Raw genomic sequence first — 25,353 nt, forward strand, 5'->3', positions numbered from 1 at the left:
ATATGTCAAAAAACGTAAACATATCCTTTAACTTATGAAGCGAAAAAATATGATTTAAAAATTAACATCATACAACCCTGGTGGACTCTATACTGAATGAGATTAAGTTTTCATTACCTTGACAGAAAGTTGTAATAAATTCATACTGATCAAAACAAAGAAAAAAATAACATCATAATATGACCATAAAAATATCCAAGAAAATATAGAGGAAATTCACCAAAATGTAATTGTCCCTGGATAGCAGAACATTAGGTGATTTTTTTTTCTATATCTCTATATTTTCCAGATGTTCTGTAGTATATTTTTATAGTGAAAAAAAATTAACTTCATACTAAATAATAAACCTAAAACATCAACTCTCAGATTAAGGCACCCCACACCTTTTAAGATAACTATTCTCTAACAAATATGTAGCTAAGAAATACTGTTAAGTTTGAGTATGTTCCACTTTCTAACTCTACAAACCTCTAGATTTCTTTCTCTCCTTCTCAAAGATACCTAAGCCTATTTGAAAGCAACCCAAGTATCTAGTAGTGAACTACACTGCCAAAGTAGCACACTTTCTCATCCTTTCCTCCTATAGACAGACATATGACCCAGGTTAGACCAGTCATTGACCCTCATCCCCATGAACATAATGGTTGAGAGATGGGCTTGTGAGGGGTAGAAAGCAGCTCCTTCTGGAGTTGCTAAGCTCATAGGACGTGAATTTGGAGCTGCCCTGTGACTATACTTCCCACTTATCTAGGATCTATAAACAGGACAAAGTCATGCAGAGACAAGCAGTTCCAACCCCTAGGGCCCTGATTCTTTGCAACTATTGCTTTGAATCTGTGAGCTATCCTAATAATCTCCCAACCCAGCTAAGAGGGCAGCTAAAAGAGCCTGTAAATTCCTTTTTTCTTAAGCTAGTTTAAGATGGATTTCTGTCACTTGCAATAGAAGTGACCCATATAGCATTACTCCATACTAACCAAAGCTAATAACAACGAAGATAGACCTATATAGCAGTGGTTCTCAAACTTTAGCTATATCAGAATCACCTAAAGGTCTGAGGAGTCTAGATAATTTGCACAACTTTTCAGGTGATACTGATGCTGCTGATCTAAGGATCACACATTGAGAACCACTGGACACAAACACCCCCTTGGTATCACCTCTCCCTGTAAAATAGATTGTACTTCAATTTATCTTACGTAAAAATATAATTGAATTCAGGCCAGGCGCGGTGGCTCACGCCTGTAATCCTAGCACTTGGGGAGGCCAAGGCGGGAGGATCGCTCGAGGTCAGGAGTTCGAGACCAGCCTGAGCAAGAGTGAGACCCCCCGTCTCTACAAAAAATAGAAAGAAGTGATCTGGACAGCTAAAAATATATATAGAAAAAAATTAGCCAGGCATGGTGGCACATGCCTGTAGTCCCAGCTCCTCGGGAGGCTGAGGCAGAGGATTGCTTGAACCCAGGAATTTGAGGTTGCTGTGAGCTAGGCTGACGCCATGGCACTCTAGTCTGGGGAACAGAGTGAGACTCTGTCTCAAAAAAAAAAAAAAAAAATATATATATATATATTTAAAATTGAATTTCTCATTACTCTAATACTATGTCTCATTTATCCACATTCATTTAGAGAAGCCTTAAGTGGCATGTTAATTGGCAAGCATCTTTATCAATCACAGGTTTTTAAAACAATGGTTTCCTTACTTATGATGTCTCACTTCCATTTATTTGCACCTTCATTCAGATAGCAGCTTGCAAAGCAAATCATTATAGAGCATCTAAGAATCAAGTATCCCAAAACACATAACGGCTTTATCAACAGCAGTAAGCTACAAATGCCTACTGTTCTAAATCTTCAAACAACCTTGAAAGAGAATTTAAATGGGTTGAAGTGGATGCAATCTTAAATATCATCCCTGAGAAGACTTGCCTTCATTAAAAAAAAAAAAAAAAAAAAAAAGACAAAGGAGGGAGAGAAGAAGACAAGGAATGAAAAGAAAACCCAAGCATCAAAGATCCAAAGATAATTTATATACTGCAATAAAATTTAGTGCTGTAACAGTATGGATAAGTTATTGATAATATTTTGGTTCTTGGTTGGATGGTAGATTCATGAGTGTTTATTACATAATTTTGTAACATACATGTATATTGCATATAACGTTTGGTATGCAGATTATATTTTTAAAACTATAAAAAAAACAGTATGGAAGAAATCTTACTGGGAAGTATTAATATATTCTCAGGTAGGCCTGGATAAAAATAAAATGCAAAAGTGTACTATTTATCCAAACACAAAAATTTCCTACAGTCCTTCTAGGAAAGTCCAGTCCCATACCCTCAACAGGTCAATCAAGCCTGGGAACAGATCTTAAAACCGTTCTACTACACTGTAAATACAGATGGTCCCCAACTTATGACAGTTTGACTTCAGATTTTTCAGCTTTACAATGGTGCATTCAGTAAAAAACCGTACCTCAAGTACCCTACATCCATCCATTGTTTTTCACTTTCAGTATGGTATTCAATAAACTACATGACATATTCAACATTTTATCATAAAATAGGTTTTGTGTTAGATGATTTTGCCCAACAGTGAGCTAATGTAAGTGTTCTGTTCTTAGCACATTTAAGGAAGGCTAGGCTAAGCTATGATGTTCAGTAGCTTAGGTGTATTAAATGCATTTTCAACTTACAACATTTTTAACTTACAATTGGCTTATTGGCATGTAACACCCTCGTAAGTCAAGGAACATCTGTATTTACAACACTGAGTTATCAGGAGTCATTGAATTTTAAGTACAAGTTACTCAATGAATTAGTAGAACAGGGCACCTGGCAAATAATTCTACTAGTCTTTCAGTCTAACATCTTTCTTCCAAGAAAAAGTTGCAACATTTTCAAAAGTTTGTTTTTCCCAGACAAATCATTCCAAAGTTTATAAGGCGACTAAAGAATTTTTTTTTTTTTAAGGCTAGTTAAGTAAAGCAGTGGGAGTGGAAAAGATACAAAGAAATTTTTAACAGGTTATGATCAATTAGTTGTGAACACTACTGCATTCAGATCAGCCAAGAATGCTTCATATTCTAACCTAAATGTTCTCCAAAAATTTTCCACAATGGTCATTTTAACAGCCTCTCCATCACACCTTCTACACTTGATTCAAAACTTCTCTTTTAGAAGTTTCCAGCTTTAGGTTTATTTTTCCTCATACAGATCCCTTATTCAACTGCTGGTCCTCCTGACATCTGTGTTCAGACTTTCATCTTTCTGACAGTTTTCACAGTCAACACAAAAGACCAACATGAATTCAGGCTTCTAATTCAGGACACAACAATGTGCTATATCAAGACTTGGCCATGTCTTTTCCATCTAAGCAGGATGTATCTTCCAAGACAAATGAATGATTACTGATAGAACTAGTTATATTTATGTTCTAACTCTATAATCCCTCTGCAAATTGCCATTTTAACTTAACTCCATGAATTCCAGTCATACTTCTGCTCTCAAAGAGAGTGAGACACATGTCTAGTACTTAAGAATCTGATGGACAAGTGCTTTAATGCTATGACCAACTTTTCTATCAAAAACTCAAAAATCATGCTAGCTTCTTTCCTAATGAGCAGTGAGCCCAGTTGTTGGCATAATTCTAATTCAACAGCATTTCACTAAGCCAAGATATTACCCTTAACTGAAAGTGCTACATACACAGGCCATCTTTGGGAAGTTCTTCCAAAGTTCTAAGTTTTCAATGTCAGAAAGAACCTCAAGATAAGATCATTTCAAAAACACACACGTGTTTTTGCCAATGGCACCACCACCACTCCTTTTCTCTTTCTTCTGGAAACTGCCCCCTTTTACCTTTTTTGCCATCCTATTCTACCTTTAATTCACTCTCATAGGTTCAGCAGTCATGTTACATACAGCATGATACTTCTCTCTAGTCAAGTGGCTATTCAAAGCTCTTTCCTGGAAATTTTGGAAATGAAACTGAGAAAGAAATGGCAGTTACTCTTTGAATTACTGAACTATATAAATAAAGCTCAAGCGAACTTAGGGACCAAGTTTTGTCACATAGGTCAAAAAAGTGGATGAGGCTTATGTGGAAAGATTACAATGTGAAATAGATATACGCGAAAGAAGAAAGATAAGAGAGAAGAAAACATTCTGATATTCCAGTTATTCTTCAAGTCTAATCACACTCCTGACCTCAGTTCTTAAGACAACTCCCTTTCCCCACAATAATTCAATGAATTCCCCTATGTGCTAGTATGAGTTAGGTTTCTGTTTAACCCAGGGTTATTGGTTAATATAGTTTCTCTCATCAACCCTGTAGTTAATACTTTTATAGTCAAATAAATAATTTAAATAAGGTAAATAATTCTCAGGTATTTATCCCTCTCTACTCCATATCACCAAAATGCAATATTTCTCGATGCTATTTTGTTTTTGCTTGATTGTCAGAGATCCAATAAATGCTGCATCTATATCAGAGAAACAGAGTTTATGAATAAATGTGATTTTAATCCACTTTTTAAAAGATTTAAACCAGAATTTGAATTCACATTTGGATTTAAATAAACTCAATGTTTCAAGTTTCTGTTTGAACTAGGAAAAGCCAGGTTCCCCTAAACAAATAATGCAGGTTAATGGGCAACGTCTGAGAAAGAAATTAATCTTATTATTATTAAAATGGTACCATTCTTCACTGACTTTTAAACTGTATGATATACCTCTCAACTATTTCAAACACCTTAGGTTAGAAATACATACATTTCCGAAAGGTCAGGATTCTTGTTCCCAGGATAGAGAATCTAAAAATTTACCATAAGTGATATTAAGAGCCCTCCAAATGAGTCAGACTCAGTGGTGCCTTTAACAGGAATTAGAATAAGCAAAAAGGTGAAGTGTCAAAATATGAGGCCAAACGTGACTTCCAACAAGTAATAAAAAAAAGCAATAATTTTTTTAAAAGCAATTTTTTTCTTTTCTTTTTTTTTTGTTTTTGAGGCAGAGTCTCTCTCTGTCACCCAGGATAGACTGCAGTGGCATCATCATAGTCATTGCAGCCTCCAACTCCTGGGTTCAAGTGATCCTCCTCTTGCCTCAGCCTTCCGAGCAGCTGGAACTACCCTCACATGCCACCACACCTACACCCAGCTAATTTTTTTTTAATTCTTTGTAGAAACAGTGTCTTGCTGTTGCCCAGGCTGGCCTCAAACTCCTGGCCTCAAGTGATCCTCCCCCCCTCAGCCTCCCAAAGTGCATGGGCCACCACTCCTGGCCAAAAGCAGTAATATAAATGAAAGTGACTTGCATGATACCTGACACATAGAAGACACTTAAGAAATGGGAATTACTCTTCTACGTGAGGCAAGAACTCAAGAATAGCTGGATTTGTTGCCAAGGGTGTCTCAAATGACATGGAAAAGAAAAAGACTTGGAGAAGCAGGAAGCCTAGGCCCTGGGCTAAGACAGTGAGGAGGAACAAGTTGCCCAGACTAATAGAAGACAGGTGCAAACCCTTTACACTTTAGGACTATGACAGGGAAAAGAGAATGGACAGAGGCAATGGAAGGGAGGGAAGAAAGGAAGCGAACATTATACACGTTTCTTGATGTTGCTTATAGCTGCTGCTATTTCCAAATATTAACACAGTCTAAATATTTCTCATTTTAAGAAATAATTTTCAATATCTTCTTTTGGTTTTACAAACTGGTTATATTAATGAAATTATGTGTATATCATAACATGAATATCAATAAATATTGGTTAGAAGCAGGTCCCGGAGGTGTGCACCTGTAGTCCCAGGTACTTGGGAGGCTGAGGCTGGAGGATTGCTTGAGCCTGGAAGTTCAAGAGCAGCCTGGGCAACACAGGGAGAACATGTCTCAAAAAATAATAATAGATAAACAAATATTGGTTAGAGTAAAACAAAAACCAGCAGTAATATAAAAAAGCAGCAATCCTTTTAAACCCTTAAAACTAGGTTTGTTTTCTAATTTGGAGAGTGGTTAACTATATATGTGTGGGAGTTTTAAAATCTAATTTATAAGTTTAAAGAATACATTTGCATACATATATAAAATTTTTTCAAACTTTATACAGTAATTAAAAGAAATTAAAAAATGTTAACAATTGAGAAGTAGGATCACAGGCAATTTTTTCTTCATTCAACATTTACATTTTCTTTCATAAACATAATTAATAAAATTTTAATAAAAAATTTCTATTTCTATAAACAAGTGAGCTAAAAAAACAAAAGTGAAAGTATATAGATTAAGTCAAATCATAGAGTTACCAAAAGCCAAATGATAACTACACAGCTCTACTTTATAAACTGGCATGGTATCACCATCAATCCCTCTTGCTCCAAAACAAATTCTGCCCACTTTTGATTTAAACAAAGCCTTGATAAGACAACTTTGGTTTCTTCACCACCCCAACGATACAAGTGAAAAGTAAAGGATTTTCTATTCTATGCATTTTAAATTTCTTAAACTTAAATAAGGAATATGAAGTGAAGACAGATGACTCCAAAAGTAGAAATTGCCAATAAAACTTCAAGACTGAATTTTTGAAGCAGTTATACTACTTGAAAGACGATCATTTTTTTTAAATGGCATTCCCTTTAGAAAATGACCTTTATATACAAATAATAACCAGTCACAGGAAGCAATAAAAAACAAAACAAGCTCATCAGCAAGAGCAACCAATAAGTTAATTACCCGGGAATAAACTTAAGAAAACTTTAAATTTACCCTAAAATTAACTGAAAATGGGACAAAGACTATTTTGAAGTTAAAAACAATAAACCTCTTATAAAAAATATAGGTATAAATCTTTAAAACTTTGGACTAGGCAATTAGGCATAACACCTAGATAATAACTTCCTAGCTATAACACTTTAAGCACAAGAAGACAAAGAAAGAAAGAGACAAATTGGACTTTGCCAAAATTTAAAACTTTTGTGCTACAGGAAAGTGAAGACAACAGACAGAATGGGGAAAAAGAATTTGCAAATCATATTTCTGATAAAGGTTTAGTAATATTTAAATATAAAAAGAACTCAGAACTCAACAATAAAAATATCTAATTAAACAATGGGCAAAGCACTTGAATAGACATTTCTCCAAAGAAAATATACAAATGGCCATTAAGTCCATGAAAAGACATTCAACATCATTAGTCACTGTAGAAATGCAAATCAATACCACAATGAGATACCACCTCACAGCCACTTGAATAGCTATAAAAAAAAAATGACAAGCCAGGCACAGTGACTGTGCCTGTAGTCCCAGCTACCTGGGAGGCTGAGAGAGGGAAGGAATGCTTGAGTCCAGGAGTTGGAAGTTGTAGTGCACCGTGATTGCACCTGTGAATAGCCACTGTACACCACTGTGTGACACAGTGAAGATCACATCCTTAAAAAAAAAAAAAAAAAATGACTACAAGTATTGACAAAGATGTGGAGAAACTGGAACTGTTGTACACTGCTGGTGGGAATGTAAAATGATGTAGCTGGTTTGGAAAACAGTTCTTCAGTTCCTCAAAAATGCTAAACATAAAGTAACCACATAGTCAAGAAATTTCACTCATAGGTACACACCCCAAAGAAATGAAAACACACATCCACACAAAAACTTTTGCATAAATGTTCATAGCAGCATTATTCATAATAGCCAAAAAGGTGGAAATCACTCAAATGTCCATTAGTGGGTAAACAAAATGTGGTATATATCCATACTATGGGTATTATTCATCCATAAACAGAAATGAAGTACTGAAACATGCTACAACACAAATGAACTTTGAAAACTTTATGCTAAGTAAAATAATCTATAGAGACAAAAAGTAGATTAGTGGGCTGGGCGAGGGAGAATGGAAGTAACTGCTAATGAGTCTGGGATTTCTTTTTGGAGTGATAAAAATGTTCTAAAATAGATTGTTATGATGGTTGCATGATTGTGAATACATTAAAAAGCATTGAAATACACACTTTCAAGCATAAATTGATACATAATTACTCAATAAAGCTGTTAAAAAATAAAGAAGAAATCAACACAAATTCTCAGTTTATTTCGGTAAATATCTAGGAGTGGGAATGCTGTGTCATATGGCAAGTGTATATTTACCTTCATAAAAAACTGCCAAACGTTTTTCCAAAGTTTTCCCTGCCATCAGCAATGGATGAAAGTTCCAATTGCCCTACATTCTCACCAGCATTTTGTATTTTCAGGGCTTTTCCCTTAGTTTTCTTAAGTTTGTTAATCTTCTCAATAGGTATATAATGGTATCTCATTATGATTTTTTTTTTTTTTTTGAGACAGAGTCTCGCTCTATTACCTAGGTTAGAGTGCAGTGGCATCATGGTAGCTCACTGTAACCTCAAACTCCTGGGCTCAAGTAATCCTCCTGCCTCAGCCTCCCTCACGAGTAGCTGGAACTATAGGCTCGCATCGTGATGCCCGGCTAATTTTTCTATTTTTTTTAGTACAGATGGTCTCTCTCTCTTTGCTCATGCTGGTCTTGAACTCCTGAGCTCAAGCAATCCTCCCACCTCGGCCTCCCAGAGTGGTAGGATTACAGGCATGAGCCACTGCAACTGCTCATTTATTATTATTTTAATTTGCAATTCCATAATTACAAAAATGTTTAACATCTCCTGGTGTGCTGGTTAGATGTCCATATACCTTTGATATATGTGTCTGCTCAAATCTTTTGCTAAATTTTTTGGTGTTTTTCTTTTTTGACACAGGGTATCATTCTGTTGTCCAGACTGGAGTGCATAATCACAGCTCACTGGAACTTTCAACTCCTGGGCTCAAGTGATCCCCCTGTCTCAGCCTCCTGAGTAGCTGGAACTACTACATTCGGCTTTTTAAAATTTTTTTGTAGAGACGGGGTCTTGCTATGTTGCCCAGGCTGGTATCAAACTCCTGGCCTCAAGCAATCCTCCCACCTCAGCCTGCCAAAGTGCTGGGATCACAGGCATGAGCCACTGTGCCTGGCCCCTTTTGCTGTTTTTAATTAGGTTGTTTACTTATTGAATGTTTTGAGTTCTCTATATAGTCTAATTTTTGTCAGATATGTGATAGGGGAATAGTTTCTCCCAGTCTGTGACTTGTCTTTTCATTCCCCCAACATTGTGTTTGGAAGAACACAAGTTCTTAATTTGGATGAAGTCTAATTTATCAACTTTTTCATTTATCCATCATGATCTTGGTGTCATATCCAAGAAATCTCTGCTTGACCTGAGGTCAAAAAGATTTTTGTCCTATGTTTTCTTCTAAATATTTTATAGCTGTAGATTTTACCCTCAAAGATTTATGAACCATTCTGAACTAATTTTTGCATAAAGTGTGAGGTACACAGTGAGTCTGTAATAAAGAAAATGATTCCGGTTGGGCACAGTGGCTCATGCCTATAATCCCAGCACTTTGGGAAGCTGAGGTAGGACTGCTTGAGCCCAAGCAGTTTGAGACCAACCTGGGCAACACAGTGAGACTTCATCTCTACAAAATATATATACATATATATTAGCTGGGTGTGGTGGTCCACCTGTAGTACCAGCTATTCAGAAGGCTGAGGCAGGAGGATCATTTGAACCCAGGAGTTCAAGGCTACCGTGAGCTACAATCACGCCACTGCATTCCAGCCTGGGTGACAGAGCTGAGACCTGTCTCTAAGGGAAAAAAGAAAGAAAAAGATTCTGTTTTCTATTTTGATGTTTGAAGGCTGATTGCTTTCAAGTTCCACCCCTTTCCTCCTTTTGTCCCTGTCCCATATCTGGGTAAGTCTATAAGAAAGCCCAGCCATTCCTTCCCTTGGTGTCAGTGGCAAGTTCAAACCAGGTAAATCCCACACATGGGAACTATCACACAAGTTCCACCTCCTAGTCACAAATAAAAACCACCCTATTTCAATCTTGATTCATTCTCAACTAAATCTAAGCCCTTGTCCTTGAGGAATCCTTTTGCTGTGTGTATAATCTTAATTTCATATCCACTGGTGCCTTTGTGTCATTTTCCCCAACAATTATATAAATTCCTGCCAAGGGTGCTGCCCAGTGTCCAACAGGGGATATTGGGTACCCAAATAAAACATTCTTTTTTTCTTCTTCTTTGCATATGAACATCCAACTGTTTCAGACTATCCTCTCTCAACTCAATTACCTTTACATTTTGCCAAAAATCAATTGACTATTTTTGTGTTTGGATTCTCTATTTTGTTCCATTGAACTATATGTTTATCTTTTCTCCAATACCACATTGTCTTGCTTATTGTAGCTTTAAAGTAAGTCAAAATCAGGTAGTGTGAGTCTTCCAATTTTGTTGTTCTTTTTCAAAATTGTTCTAGCTTTTCTAGTTCCTTTGCTTTTCCATATTAATTTTAGAATCAGCTCATCATCTATAAGAAATCCTGCTGGGATCTGAACTGATTGCATTGAATCTATAGATCAGTTTGAGAAGAACAGATATCTTAATATTGAGTCTTTCAATCCATGAACATAGTATAATCAGTGTTTTATAATTTTCAGTGTATAAATCTCACACATATTTTATAAAGTTAATACTAGAATTTTTTATTTTAATTTCTAATTATTCATTACCAGTATATAGAAATGCAATTGATTGTTATATATTGACCTTCTATCCTGCAACCTTCCTGAATTTACTTATTCACTAGACCTTTTTTGAACAGCCTTTTGGATTTTCCACATAGACATGTTATCTGTGAATAACGATTGCTCTTTAAAACACACTGTTAAAAGAATAAAGACAAGCCACCAACTGGGAAAAAATATTTCCCTATCACATATCATCTAGCTATTCCACTCTTAGACATTTACCCAAGAGAAAATACGTCCCCCCAAAGACTTGTACATGAAAGCACATAGCAGCATTATTTATAATAGTCAAAAACTGGAAACAACCCAATTGTCCTTCATCTTGTAAATGGATAAAATTATACTATATTCATACAATGTAATACTATTCAGCAATAAAAAGGTATGAACACGTAATGACATGGATGAATCTCAAATTATGCTAAATGTAAGAAGCAGTTCCATCCCCACAAAAAAAGAGTCTATACTACATGATTCCATTTTTATTAAATTCTAGAAAATACAAACTAATCTTAAGTAACAGAAAGAGATCAATGATCACCTGGGGATGAGGTGAAAGCAATAAGGAGGGATTACAGTTATGAAGATACTCTTGAGAGTGACGGATATGTTCCTTATCTTGGGGGAAGGAGGATCTCTTGAGCCTAGGAGTTCGAGGTTGCACTGAGCTATGATCGTGCCACTGCACTCCAGCCAGGGTAATCCAGCCAAGGCAACAGAGCTAAGACCCTGTCTCTAAAAAATTTCAGAGAACAATTCATAGTTGGTGAACTTGAGAAATTATTTGGGCAATAGTGCAATAGAGCTAGGTAGTGAGGTGAAGAATTTTACATATTCAGAAAACAGGCAGAAAATAGATTAAAATAGACATCTTGAACTAGTTAATTAAAATTTTACAAATTTCCATTTCTATTACTTACTCCCCAGAAACCTTACAAAAAGCACCTTCATCCAAAATTTTAAAAATATGGTTATAGAGTCCATTTTTGCCATTTTTGCAGACATTCACAACAGGATACACTGCTCCTCTTATTTGACGCTTCATACAATGTTCAATGCTTTTTAATTTTATGACTTGTGGTTGTCAACTATTAATTCTTGGGTCTTACTGAAGTTCCAAAATCTAAGTAACTCTGATTCTTGTAATGGAATCATCTAGAGATGATTGTTTCACCCACTCTGCACAGAGAAGGAACAAATTCCCATATGTACCTACAGTATTACTCAAATATCATTCCTAACACAAAAAGGTTAAATACACTCTTATCTGACCATGATCAACTCAGACCAAGGCCCATGAGTTCAGAGGAAAATACCCCGAACTGGCTTTAGCAGCCCCTTTCCTCCTACTACATAGATTTTTGCTCTGAGGCCCAGGTATACTTGACCTTAACTTAATCCCTTCCAAGGCTATTCAGTCCAAATTCCAGTCTACCTCTTCTCTTTCTACTCTGCAATTCCTTCTTTTTTCTAACACCAGATTCAAAGTTCTCAAGCTGAGATAAAGATAGACAAAATAAGACCACATTTACTAGAACAGGGAAAGATGAATTCATCGTTGCAGAGAATGTGAATCTGGATATGCATTTCCACTCAGCACTTAACTCAGATTTAATATTGAGTAAATGTTAGAATATGCTGGTATATCAAATAACTTTCATGTCGTATTTCTCCTATAAAACGTTTCTCATTACTCTTTTGATTCTCCCAGTCTACTGGGCACATTATAAATGTCTTTAAAATGTTCGTTAAATTGAGTGGAATGACTAATTTAATTACCACTAACTAGGAACCCTACTTTATTTCAACTCTAGATGTTGAAAATATTTCTAATTCAGTGGTAAATGTTATTGATTTTTTTCCCTTTTATTATCTCGGTTACTCTAGACAATTACCAAAGATGAAGTAATATGAAGTGTAAATCAGAAAATAGACAACCTGAATCCAAGTCCTACCTCCGCAACTTACTGTGTTCTTGGGCAAATTACTTGACTTCTTTGGGCCTCAGTTTCATTTGTAAAATGGGGATAATATAAAACTATAATTTAAGGATCAAATTCTATACTATATAAAGTGCTTTGTTACCAGGTAGATTATATATGAAGACTTTCCAAATCTTTTTTTTTTTTTTTTTTTTTTTGAGACAGAGTCTCAGTCTGTTGCCCAGGCTAGAGTGAGTGCCGTGGCGTCAGCCTAGCTCACAGCAACCTCAAACTCCTGAGCTCAAGCGATCCTCCTGTCTCAGCCTCCCAAGTAGCTGGGACTACAGGCATACACCACCATGCCCGGCTAATTTTTTTCTATATATATTTTTAGCTGTCCATATAATTTCTTTCTATTTTTAGTAGAGATGGGGTCTCGCTCTTGCTCAGGCTGGTCTCGAACTCCTGAGCTCAAACGATCCGCCCACCTCGGCCTCCCAGAGTGCTAGGATTACAGGCGTGAGCCACCGCGCCCGGCCTCCAAATCTTTTTAAAGCCCAATCTTTAAAAGATTCTTTTAGGGGGAAGAATAAACTACTGATAGAAGGTTTTTATTTATTTTTTTATTTTATTTTATTTTTTTGAGACAGAGTCTTGCTCTACTGCCCAGGCTAGAGTGCTGTGGCGTCAGCCTAGTTCACAGCAACCTCAAACTCCTGGGCTCAAGCAATCCTCCTGCCTCAGGCTCAGCCGGGACTACAGGCACACACCACCATGCCCAGCTAATTTTTTCTATTTTTAGTAACGATGGGGTCTACTCTTGCTCAGGCTGGTCTCAAACTCCTGAGCTCAAGCAATCTTTGCATCTTGGCCTTCCAGAGTGCTAGGATTACAGGTGTGAGTCACTGCGCCCAGCCTGGCTTGTCTTTTATATATTCTGAGGCCAAGGCGAGAGGATCACTTGAGCTCAGGAGTTCAAGACCAGCCTGAGCAAGAGTGAGACCCTATCTCTACTAAAAATAGAAAAATTAGGGGGGTATCATGGCATACACCTGTAGTCCCAGCTACTCTGGAGGCTGAGGCAGGAGGATGGCTTGAGCCCAGGAGTTTGAGGGTGCTGTGAGCTAGGCTGATGGCATGGCACTCTACTCAGGGCAACAGAGTGAAACTGTCTCTAAAAAAAAAACAAAAACAAAATAAAAAAATAGGTTGAAGGCCTGGCGCGATGGCTCACACCTGTAATCCTAGCACTCTGAGAGGCCGAGACGGGCGGATGGTTTGAGCTCAAGAGTTCGAGACACGGCCGGACGCGGTGGCTCACACCTGTAATCCTAGCACTCTGGGAGGCCGAGGTGGGCAGATCGTTTGAGCTCAGGAGTTCGAGACCAGCCTGAGCAAGAGCGAGACCCCATCTCTACTAAAAAAAATAGAAAGAAATTATATGGACAGCTAAAAAATATATATAGAAAAAATTAGCCGGGCATGGTGGTGCATGCCTATAGTCCCAGCTACTCGGGAGGCTGAGACAGGAGGATCGCTTGAGCCCAGGAGTTTGAGGTTGCTGTGAGCTAGGCTGACGCCACGGCACTCACTCTAGCCTGGGCAACAGACTGAGACTCTGTCTCAAAAAAAAAAAAAAAAAAAAAAAAAAAGAGTTCGAGACAAGCCTGAGTAAAAGCCAGACCCCATCTTTACTAAAAATAGAGAGAAATTATATGGGCATCTAAAAATATATATAGAAAAAATTAGCCAGGCATGGTGGTGCATGCCTGTAATCCCAGCTACTCGGGAGGCTGAGTTAGGAGGATTGCTTGAGCCCAGGAGTTTGAGGTTGCTGTGAGCTAGGCTGACGCCACGGCACTCTAGCCCGGGCAACAGAGTAAGACTCTGTCTCAAAAAAAATAAAAATAATAAAAAAAATAGGTTGAGAACCACTACTATGTATCTCACAGATCAATGTAAGAGCAGTAATTATATCCATTGGCTAGGCAAAGAATTTATGAAGAAGACCCCAAAGGCAATCACAGCAACAACAAAAATAAATAAATGGGACCTGATTAAATTAAAAAGCTTCTGCACAGCCAAAGAAATTGTCATGAGAGCAAACAGACAACCGACAGAATGGGAAAAAATTTTCCCATGCTACACATCCGATAAAGGGCCGATAACAGAATCTATTTAGAACTCAGGAAAATCAGCAAGAAAAAAATCAGACAACCCTATCAAAAAGTGGGCAAAGGACATGAATAGAAACTTTTCAAAGGAAGACAGAAGAATGGCCAACAAACATATGAAAAAATGCTCAACATCTCTAATCATCAGGGAAATGCAAATCAAAACCACAATGAGGCCGGGCGTGGTGGCTCACGCCTGTAATCCTAGCACTCTGGGAGGCCGAGGTGGGTGGATCGTTTGAGCTCAGGAGTTCGAGACCAGCCTGAGCAAGAGCGAGACCCCATCTCTACTAAAAATAGAAAGAAATTATATGGACAGCTAAAAATATATATAGAAAAAATTAGCCGGGCATGGTGGCGCATGCCTGTAGTCCTAGCTACTCGGGAGGCTGAGACAGGAGGATCGCTTGAGCTCAGGAGTTTGAGGTTGCTGTGAGCTAGGCTGACGCCACGGCACTCACTCTAGCCTGGGCAACAGAGTGAGACTCTGTCTCAAAAAAAAAAAAACCACAATGAGATATCACTTATCTCCGGTGAGAATGGCCTTTATCAAAAAGTCCCAAAACAATAAATGCTGGCGTGGATGCAGAGAGATAGGAACACTCATACACTGCTGGTGGGACTGCTAACTAGTGCAACCTCTGTGGAAAGCAATATGGAGATACATTAAACAGATACAAGTAGACCTAACATTTGATCCAGCAATCCCATTATTGGGCATCTACCCAAAAGAACAAAAGACATTCTATGAAAGACATCTGCACTAGAATGTTTATGGCAGCACAATTCACAATTGCAAAGATGTGGAAACAACCCAAGTGCCCATCAATACATAAGTGGATTAATAAAATTGTGGTCTATGTATACCATGGAGTACTACTCAGCTATTAGAAACAATGGTGATATAGCACCTCTTGTATTTTTCTGGATAGAGCTGGAACCCATTCCAATAATGAAGTATCCCAAGAATGGAAAAATAAGCACCACATGTACTCACCAACAAATTGGTTTCACTGATGATCACCTAAGAGCACATTTAGGAATAACATTAATCGGGTGTCGGGCAGATGTGAGGGGTTCGGACGGGATGGGTGTGTACATACATAATGAGTGCGATGCGCACGGTCTAGGGGATGGACACGCTTGAAGCTCTGATTAGGGGTGGGGAGCAAGGGCAATATACGTAACCTAAACTTTTATACCCCCATCATATGCTGAAATTAAAAAAAATAGGTTGAGAACCACTACTATGTATCTCACAGATCAATCTAAGAGCAGTAATTATATCCTATTTGATAATTAGTTGCTAAATAAAATAAGGTATTCCTTCCACAGAAATGAAGGCTCATAAGCTTTATGGCTGTTCTAATTCTTGCTGCAACCCTGGAATAAAAGCAGGAGTTTGAACTTAATTGTCCTATGAAAAATACTGTTTATCAGTAGACAAATTATTCTTATCTATCGATAAGTTAACCTACCTTTCTACTTTATCAGTAGAAAAGGTTAACAGCTCCTTACCAAAAAGCCAAGATTCAACTGCAACAACCTGGCCTACACAGCCGATATAAAACTTTCTTTTTTCAATAGCCTTTTGCAGTGTCAAAATTTCTTTGCAATAATTAAAAGCTGTATACATTTTTCATCTGTTTTAGCACCTAAGTTACCAAAATACAAAATGGCCAATGTAATTATCCTCTTACCAAAGTCCTGCTTTCAGTACCTCAAAATAAAATTCATTTCAAGCTGTCAATGGAGACAGCACTATCCATCTAAAAGAGACAAAGTGGTGCTTTTCCTAGTGAGTCTATGAAAATCAAGCATTTGCCATCAGCTATCAGAGACAATGGCAGGACTTAAGGCACAATGTTCCAAAACCAAAACTGACATGACTTTTAAAAGTTAGTTATAAAATCTATGCTTCCCACAGAAAGAAAAAGGTAAAATTTGAAGTTCATATTTAAGGTTCTAAAATCACACTCAGCCAAAATTAGACAAAAATCACAGAATGTCTATTCACATTTCAAATCAAGACAAAACACATTCAAGATTGTTCACTTTCAGCTTCTTGAATATTTACTGCTTAAAGTATCCATTTTATCCACAGAAATTTGATCAGAAAATCCTTTTAAAATGTTTTTAAAGTGAACTTCCAATGTTCCTGCTATGTAGACTCAATTTTTCATCTGATTATTTTAGGAAAAGACTAGCCTCATTCATAAGCTACATCTAAACCTAAAAGGGGAAATACGTTTCTTCCCAGACCCTTAAAAAAAAATTAACCAAAAGGTTGATGAAAGAACACTGCTGCCACGTCTTTCCCCCTCCCCCACTCACGTAGTGGCTGTTTCATCCCTTCAGAGTGCATTCCAGGGGAAAAGTCCAAGAACCACAGCTCTCGGAGAAACCAGAAACAGTTAAGTGGGGTTGTTTGAAACTGACTGGCAAGTCTCTTTGGCCTTTTAGATCAATTCCTAAAAGGGGATCTAGCTGCTTCTTCAACCTTTTCTTAAAGAAAACAGCGCAAAATTCCGAGTCTTCTCCACTCTATCCGGAATGCATTAAGATGTTAGCGTCTAAAAACTGGATTTGTATTTCATACATTGGATTATTTAGGAAAAATAGTCTCGTACTTATCGTACCATCAGCCCCACTCCGCCTTGAAACATACATCGGGGACCAGACCTGTAATCCTAACTCAAAATTCTCAACCACGGAATTTGTTTGACTGATGTGGTCTTTTAAAAGCTGCAAAAGACAGAGAGAGCGAGGAGCCTTTAAAAATTTTTACGTGGAAGAAGGAAGGAAGAAGCCCCGCTTCCCCGACAACTAGGTGACCTGACAGCCAACTTCCTCCGCGCGGACAGCCCGAAACTCGGCGCCCCAGGCTCCGTCTGGCTGCTGAGGAAGCACCGCCGCGTTCAACAGCTGAGTTCAGCCAGAACTTTCTGGGTAGATCCACTTCCCCGACCCACGACTTTTCGATAGGGCAAAGATGCCTGCAGTGTTCCAGCTTGAGCTCCGAGCCTCCAAACCCACTCTCTGTTGCCGCACGCTAACCATCTGCGGCTGTGGCAGCAAAAAAAAAAAAAACCACGCCCCGCCGTGGCGCTCCCCTCAGCTTCTAGGAGGACCAGGTGCGAGGGGAGCTTGGAAAAATCAACAGGGTGATTCCTCGCCGGGAAGGAAAATTCAAGAAAGTTCTGGTCCCTGGGGCGGGGACGGAGGCTGCCTCTGCCCCAAAGGTCGGAGGCGCAGCTGGGGCGGAGGTGGGAAGGGGAGCACGGAGGGGACCGGCAGCCCGTCCGCCGGAGCCCGGAGTCGCGTGGCGCAGGCGAGGGGTCGAGTCTCCAGAGCGAAAGGTACCGAGCAAGGCTGCTGTGGTAAACTGGAGAACCCCCGCCACCAGCCATCCCACCAGAGCGGGGAGGTCCGGGTCGCCGCAGCCGTCCGAGACAGACCACAGCTGCCCAAGGGCCTCAACTTCAGCCTCCAAGGTCGAGGGAGCGTCTCACCTGTAAAGTGGGACGGGAGGGTGGCGCGCTCTTCTGTCCCGTGTCGCCTACACTCGGGCCGGGTACCTACTCCCTCCCGTCAGCCCGCTGGCGGCGCGACTGGGCAGCAGAGGGAGCCAGTTAGCCCTTTTATAACCTCTAGGCCGCGACGGCAGCGCCGCGGAGGTGGCGACTACAGCCCTCGCTACGTGAGCTCGATCACACCAGCGCCCCAGCGACTGCGCAGGCGCCAAGTCCCGGCCTCCCTCCGGCCCCCATCGTGGCCCGCCCGTGGAGTCTGAGGCCGAGAGGAGGGGCTCGGGCCGGCAGCCCAGGGGTGGGCAAGTGAGCTTGGGATGTAACGCGCCTGCGCAGGGTGCTCGCCCTGCCAGCGTTACCGTGGTTACCACCGGATTTTTTTTTTTTTTTCTTTTTTTTTTTTTTCCCGTTCCCTCCCCACCACCAGCTCCTGTTGAGTTTCGCTCCTTAATTTCAGGGTCAGCGTCTGTCCTAAGCGACGGAGCCACCAGCAATGAAATGGGTTAAAAATGAGACGAGGAACATGAGTGTGTAAAAAATAAAACATGGGCGTGTAGAAAATAAAGCAGAATTTTCTTGCGGGGGAAAATAATACAGTGCATTCAGTCTTTGTATCTCAGTAGTCTTGGCCCTAAAAGGCTTTTTGCTTTGTTAACCTCCCTCTCACACCACTACAGTCATTTTATACTAATCTCACTCTATCACCTTTATACTTTATCGTTATACAATAGGCTGAGAGCTCCAGAGTCAGATTATCTGGTTTCAGATTCTGGTTCAGTCCTGTATAACATGGGGCATCAACAGCCTCTCTCAGGTTACTCGCCTATAAAATAGAAATGGCAGTATGACCCATCTTGTAGGATTATTGTGAGAATAAAATGAGATAAGGTATATAAAGCACTTAACACATGCCTCGAACACAGAAAGGACTTAGTAATTATTAGATACTGCCTAGCATTGAATAATTTATATAAAGCACCCAACGTTGTGTTTGGTCTTAATCTAAGATTTGCCTCAAGTATACAATATTCCCAAAAGAGGAAAACATTGCTATTAGGGTGCAGACAGTGAAGGAAATAATTTTTCCCTGGTCAGTGAAAGAGAAAAATGACTTCCCTAAGAATTGTTATTCGTTAAAAATTGTTGTTTCTGAAGTTTTCCATGTGTGCTAAAAAAAAATGCAGCAACAATTAACATTTGACTCTTATCTGGGAGGTGAATTTGTTTATACAGCTACAGAAAGAGTCAGAGAGGGGGTACTTTGGGAGCCCCAGGCAAGTAAAAAGTAAATATAATGATGTCTAAGCCAGTGGTCCACAAGGTCAATATTAATTTCGTACTAAGACTTATTTGCCTTTTTCACTCTAATAACAATCCAGTGGGGTTTTCAGAAACTACATGTCCTGTGGCATCACAACAGATTGAATGCAGAAGCAGATATAACAATCTTCTCTTAGCCCAGACACCAAAGAGATTTGCAGAAATGTAAAATAATACCACTCTTCTCACTAAAATTTTTTTTTGCTTTGGAAAATAGTTATTTTTATTAAAAAATATTTATGTTAATATATAACAGATTTTATTGTTTTTAAGGAATTAATAAATATTTCACGTTTTTGTTTTAATTCCTAATACAGTAATGTTGATGGACATGATCCACATGAAAGCTTTCTGGAGTCCTCAATACTTTTTAGGAGTGTGATAGTGGTCATAAGACCAAAGAGTTTGAGAACCACTAGTCTAAATAAATAGCGGGGAGCCCTTTGATGTAAGAGGCAAAGGTATCTTCTTGTTAGAAAATCTTTCCTTCACATGGAGCTGTAATCAACATATCCACTGGCCTGCGTAGAGCTGACTCTGAAAATTGACAATTTTCTTGGTAATTAAAATGGCTCTAGACTCTGAGGCAGATTTACTGTGTAGCCAAAGAGGCTTCAGCTCCAGAGGCTCTCATTTGCACTAGCCCTTTCCAAGTCCCTGGAAGAGGCCCTAGCCATTTGTTCACACAGAGATATGCTTTGGTAAAATGTACAAAAGTAAGGTGTTTTAACTGCAGTCTTTAGTCCTTAGTGACTTCCTTCCTCCATGTTTCCCCTTCTCTAGTGATGTTGGAGTGGCTAGCAGACATTTTTGAAATTTAGCTAAAGGGAAGTTGAGTTAGGGATACATTTGGTTTGAGTTTACTGGGATATATTTTTGTTACCCACAGTCACTTCCATGTGTAGTTAAAATATTGCCAGCTGTCCCAGTGGCTTCCAAGAATACTCCTATCGCCCATTGTGCTGACCCACCCAGCACTGTAAAACAAAGAAAGGTGCAGTGCCAGACGTCTTATAGTTATTTGAATGTGTCCAATGTTCTGGCATCAAAAAATATGTGAACAGTGGAAGCAGGGTTGAAATTTAGGGAACCTAAAGCTAATCTGTGGGAAATTTTTCCAATTATTGTTTGTGTATAATTTTTTTTTTCTACAGACAGGGTCTCCTTGTGTTGCCCAGGCTGTTCTGGAGCTCCTGGCCTCAAGCAATCCTCCTGCCTCAGCATCTCAAGTTGCTGGGATTATAGGTGTGGGCCACTGTGCCCAGCACTGTTGTGTAAAATTTTAATTAAAGATTTAGTGTTGGCCGGGCGTGGTGGCTCACGCCTGTAATCCTAGCACTCTGGGAGGCCGAGGTGGGCGGATCATTTGAGCTCAGGAGTTCGAGACCAGCCTGAGCAAGAGCGAGACCCCATCTCTACTAAAAATAGAAAGGAATTATATGGACAGCTAAAAATATATATAGAAAAAATTAGCCGGGCATGGTGGCACATGCCTGTAGTCCCAGCTACTCGGGAGGCTGAGACAGGAGGATCGCTTAAGCCCAGGAGATTGAGGTTGCTGTGAGCTAGGCTGACGCCACGGCACTCACTCTAGCCTGGGCAACAGAGTGAGACTCTGTCTCAAAAAAAAAAAAAAAAAAAAGATTTAGTGTTTTTCAATACCTAGCCAAAAATTTTTTTAAATTTTCTCTCGGAATTTAATGAGGGCATCCACAACAAACTAAAGTATGTCATCAAAGAAAACTGATATGTTCTGAATTCTTTTAAGTCATATATTAAATGATCTATAGGAAATTTTCTCAAATTTGACAATACTAAAAATTGATATAACATTATCAACAAGGAATTGTGAAGTTTAATCAATCACATTTTATGCTATGTGAATTAGAAGAGAAAGAAAGTAGAGTCTAATAATCCAAGATTCATTGAATAAATATTTATGGAACACCTACCTACTGTGTCCAAGACATTACCTACTGGGCTGTGGAAGATCAAACTCTGCTTTTAAGGAGTTTATAATGTTTACTGGAAAGAACTAAAACCTATACTGTGGCAATGGGAATTTATTTATGCAATAAATATTTGCTTGCCTGCATGAGCCAGAGTATGCTAAGTGCTGGGTAGATTATTCCTGCTGTTATAGAAGAACTTGGAGTCCTTGGAAGAAAACCCACAACTTACCAAAAAAAAAAAAAAATCTACACACACACACATTTTGACAAGTGAAAATAAGGAAAATATCAATGTGCAATGGGGAAGAATAACAGAAGGACATGGTTTAGATTGGTAACACAAGGAGAGTGTCACCAAAGAAGTAACATGTAGTCTATGGCCATACCACCCTGAACACATCTGATCTTGGAAGCTAAGCAGGGTTGGGCCTGGTTAGTCCTTGAACGGGAGAAGTGACAGTTAAACTGAGACCTAGGTTAGCCAGAGGAAGTATGTATAGGAGCATTCTAAAGAGTGGAAATAGTACAGTATATGTGAGGACTGCGTAGCAAAAAACAAACAAAAGTTGGTACATTTGAAGAGCTAAAAGAAATTTAGTGTGGCTGCAGTGCAGTAAGCAAGAGGAGATTGGAAAGACATCCAAAGGCTAGATCCCGCAGGGCCTGTTAATTACTGTAACAAATCCAATGGGAAGGCATTGAAGTGTTTTAAGTAGTGGAATAACGTTATGTTACTTACCTATAACAAAGCAAAAACACAATGTAAGAGGAGGGCTTTTCCTGTGGATGACATGTCACTGGACATGGGGATGGGCCTTGAGAGTAAAAGTGATAGGGACTTCTCCTTGCTTATGAGTAGGGACATGAAAGTCAAGAGATGAAGGATTCTAGAATGTAACTGAAACTGGAAATGATTCTAGTTGCGAGCATCCTGGCACTGTGGCATTGGGACACATGGCTGCACTGAGGTAGCCAGACCACCTACATCATGTGGCTTCAATAGGGGTGCTCACTGTGGTAGGCAGAATAAATGCCCCTCAAAGATGTCCACATCCTAAAGCCTAGAACCTGTGAATATGTTACTTCATATGGCAAAAGAACTTTGCAGATGTAATTTAAACTGGTGGAATAGACCGGGCGCAGTGGCTCACACCTGTAATCTCAGCACTTTGGGATGCCAAGGCAGAAGGATCGCTTGAGCCCAAGAGTTCGACACTAGACTGAGCAACAAAGTGAGACCTCAATAGCCAGGCGTGATGGTGTGCACCTGTAGTCCCGGTTACTCAAGAGGCTGAGGGAGGAGGATGGCTTGAGCCTAGGAGTTTGAGGTTGCATTGAGCTATGATCATACCACTGCATTCTAGCCTAGGAAACAGAGCAAGAGCCTGTCACAAAAACAACAACAAAACAAACAAAAACCGCCACCAACAACAAAATAACATAAAAAAGAGTCAAATAAAAATGCTAGGGGAAAAATCCTATGCTATTCAAAATATCAAAATATGACTGATGGACTCATTGGTGTACTCAACACAGCTGAGAAAAGGTCAAATCATCCAAACCAATATACAACAGAGAAAAAAAGAGTAAAAAACAAACATCCAAGCATCCAAAAGCTGTGGAACAATACTGAATAATCTTACATAGGATCATTAGAAGAAATGGGGCTTTAGAAGTATTTGAAGAGTTAATGATAGAATATTCCAAAAATAATGAGAGACATCAAACAACAGGTCCAAGAAACTCACTTTACTCATGCCGTCCTCACTCAAACATGCCTAATTCACGTCAGTAATGTGAGTGTCTTTCTTTCCATCATGATTTAGAAATGGGCACTTATCCCAGGTCACAAACAATAAATTCGTGAAATTCCTTTAACCTCAGAAATTGTTTGGTTAGGGCTCAGACAGGGGATTATAACCTAAATTGGTCCAAATAGAGTGAAGATCAATACTTTTGTTTCACTGCTGAGGGTAGACATGTGATCTGGATAGGAACAGTGAACTCAGTAGCCCTAAAATCTTCTGGAAGCCATTTCTCTACCATGATGGAAGTCAACTTGAGGACAAAGCCAATAAGAATGGAATAGGTCAGAGCTCAGAGGAAGTGAGCAAAACCCTAATCCAGTGTTACCTGAAGCCTGAACTAAAGTTAGACATTTTAGTTATATAACTTAATAAATTCCCTTATTGTTTAAACATATTAAATTTCAGTTTTTTCAAATCACAGTTGCAAGAAAATAAACAAACCTTACCTAATGTAGAACTCGAGCACTAAGTATTAAGTACTTAGTATTAAGATCCATTTTAGAGAAAGTGCAAACTCAGCTCTCAACTGTTCTGTTTTGAATCAAATTTATAATTCCTAAAGAAGATGTACCTGTTTTCCAAAGGGAAAACAATGGTGTCAGGAGAATACTACCTTACCAAGCAACTGTTGTAATAAGGAAGCCTATTTAAATTATTCACTTGTTTATTTATTCAACAAATATTTGTTGAGCACCTACAATGTGCCAGGCATTGTATCAGGTATTGGAAATATATTGGTGAATAAGGTATAGTTATTTATTAATTTTGGCTTGTGAAAACTTATGAATAGCATGACATGTGTAGCAGACTCCATTTGCTCCTTTTCCATTTTCTGGTATCTTTTCTTGTTTGTTGTACATTACCGTTTGAATATAAATAGTTCGAGTCCTGTATAGTAAATATTTTCAAGTTCTATAATTTGCAAGGGAATATCCAACAGCTATTCTATCAAGCATAGAAAATGTTTGCAAATTTAAGAAATATTTTACTGAAAACAATAAGTTTTATTTCAGAAGAATGCTTCTGTGTATAAGCAAACAGAATCTGACTTGGCTATCTGAAAGATTTGTAGAGCTTGGCTGGTCCATGCATTCTTCCATCCAAATGAACTTGTCAAGAGCTCAAAAAAGCCAGGCAAGACAGCCAGAAATTGCAGCTTTATTTGGTGAAGCAACACTCAGAGTTTAGAACCTGGAGTTCATTCAGTCACAGAATTATAGTATCTGGTAGGAAGAATAATAACTTTTTATTTGGAAGGAGCACTGATGGAAACAGTGAACCCAGGTTTTAGTCCACCATTAACAGTATATTAGGGTGTTCCTGAATGAATTGCTTTAACTTTAATGCCGAAATTTCTTCATTAACCAAATGGCCATAATACTATTTGTCCTACCAACCACACAAAAACATCATAAAAATCAATTGCTATAGTTATTTTGAAAGTTCTTGGAAAAGTATGAAGTATTATAGTAATATGAGTAATCATCATTGGATGCTACATGGCATAGAATTGTGTGGGGTTTTATTTTGTTGTTTTTAAATAACAGAGTCAAAGTTGATGAGTTTTATACCTGTTTCAATGACTTTGAAAAAAATTATGAAATGGAAATAATTCAAACTTAATGGGGACAAGGGGTAAAGAGAAAAGTCAGTTCTCAAGTCAATCCAGAAGTGAAATAACACTGCTTCATATCCTATACCAATTTAAGGAACATTTTTCACAGAACTACTGTGGGTGGTAGATTGATTGAATTAATAGTCCCAATTCTTTCCCACTTTCTGAATCCATGCCTATGTAGTAAAAAATTTAGCCTTGCCTCAGAAGAGGTCTAGCCTTTGTCCTTAGCACAATCTCATGCCCAATAGGAGTATCTTTGTTTGGGGGCTTTGGGTCACACTGGATAGTCTAAAAATGTGATTTAGGATGGGGGTGACCACATTGGAAAGACGAACAATGTGATTTAGGGTGGAGGTTTTGAGTGATGGAGCCCCAATAGAAACTCTGGACAGAGAGGCAT

General features: G+C 38.8%; 1 protein-coding gene across 5 annotated transcripts in view; it reads right to left on the bottom strand.

Moving 5' to 3' along the window:
- The window catches only part of P4HA1 (prolyl 4-hydroxylase subunit alpha 1), a 75,755-nt gene extending 57,413 nt beyond the window's left edge, over positions 1-18,342 (bottom strand). For 3 of the 5 annotated variants that reach the window (XM_069459799.1, XM_069459796.1, XM_069459798.1), the window contains exon 1: positions 18,238-18,342. The gene's annotated coding sequence lies outside the window, so the exon portion shown is untranslated. The remainder of the gene's footprint in view (positions 1-18,237) is intronic. The other 2 variants (XM_069459795.1, XM_069459797.1) reach the window with 1 other exon arrangement.
- Between the last annotated feature and the right edge of the window lie 7,011 nt (positions 18,343-25,353).

Source organism: Eulemur rufifrons, chromosome 28 (genome assembly GCF_041146395.1).
Source record: "Eulemur rufifrons isolate Redbay chromosome 28, OSU_ERuf_1, whole genome shotgun sequence".
In the NCBI taxonomy this organism is placed as follows: Eukaryota; Metazoa; Chordata; class Mammalia; order Primates; family Lemuridae; genus Eulemur; species Eulemur rufifrons.